This window comes from Nelumbo lutea, chromosome 1, assembly GCF_056320005.1.
Source record: "Nelumbo lutea isolate HS-2025 chromosome 1, American lotus-T2T, whole genome shotgun sequence".
Taxonomy (NCBI): domain Eukaryota; kingdom Viridiplantae; phylum Streptophyta; class Magnoliopsida; order Proteales; family Nelumbonaceae; genus Nelumbo; species Nelumbo lutea.
In genome coordinates, this window is record NC_142684.1 from 184914523 (window position 1) to 184915841 (window position 1319).

At 41.2% G+C, this 1319-nt stretch overlaps 1 non-coding gene across 1 annotated transcript; it reads right to left on the reverse strand.

Moving 5' to 3' along the window:
- Positions 1-303: 303 nt before the first annotated feature.
- LOC148879762 (small nucleolar RNA R71) lies at positions 304-410 on the reverse strand. The gene has a single exon (XR_016106294.1). It is a non-coding gene; the product is annotated as a small nucleolar RNA R71 (small nucleolar RNA).
- Positions 411-1319: the final 909 nt, after the last annotated feature.

Below are 1319 nucleotides of genomic sequence, written 5' to 3' on the forward strand. Positions count from 1 at the left end.
ATTATTGTTGCCAATAATTTTGAAATTAAACCGACCATAATCCAAATGATACAAAATATGATACAATTTTGTGGTATGGCCCACGAGGATCCAAATGCCCATATTGCCAACTTCTTGGAAATCTATGATACCTTCAAACACAATGGGGTAAGTGATGATGCCATCCAGCTGAGGTGATTCCCATTTTTTTTGAAGGATAAAGCCAAGGCTTGGTTGAACTCATTACCAGCAAGATCCATAGCCACGTGGGATGAAATGCCTGGCTGATTCCTTTCTAAATATTTCCTTCCTTCTAAAACTATAAAAATGAGAAATGATATTACTACCTTTTTCTAGCAAGAGAGGGAATCTTTATATGAGTCCTGGGAACGTTACAAGGAGCTACTAAGGAGGGTTCCTCACCATGGCCTTTCGATATGGCTGCAGGTGCAAATTTTTTATAATGGTCTGATCGATTCAAACAAAAACATCTTAGATGTAGCAGCCGGGGGCTCCATAAACAATAAGACTCCCGAGGTTGCCCATGCACTCATATAAGAAATGGCAGCCAATAATTACCAGTGGCATTATGAAAGAACTCAAGTAAGAAAGCAGCATGGCCTGCATAATGTTGACACATACACAGCTCTATCTACTCAACTTGGAGCACTCAACAAAAAGTTAGATGAAATGCAGATAGCAGCCATGCATGTATAGCCCATGACATGTGATTTGTGTGGGGGAGGCTACATCATTACTGACTGCCAAGTTGGCAATCAGTTTAGGCCATCTACAGAACAAGTCAACTTTATCAACAATCTTCCAAGACAACAGGGGTACCAATGTCATCATGCCTTTCATCCGGGATGGAGGGGACACCCAAACCAATCCTGGTCAAATCAGCATACATCCAAGCCATTCCACAAAAATTATCATCAACCGGAACCCAAATCTAACCTGGAGGAGTTGATGACAAAATTCATAGCTAGTGCTGAAACTAGGTTCCAGAATTAGGAAGCTTCAATTAAAAACCTAGAAAATCAAGTTGGGCAATTGGCGCAATTAATTTCATCAAGACTACCGGGAACTCTTCCAAGCAACACCGAGGTGAATTCATGTGAGCTGGTACAGGCTATCACTTTAAGGAGTGGTAAGGAGTTGCCCGAGGTAGAGAAGAAAGACAGGGCTGAACCCAAGGTAAAAACAAGCCTTGGAACTAGACAGCGAAAGAAGGAACAACCTGAAATACAACAAAAAATCCACCAACAACCACAAGTTCCATTTCCTAACAGGTTGAAGCAACAAAAGATGGAGAAGGAATTCGGTAAGTTCCTTGAAAT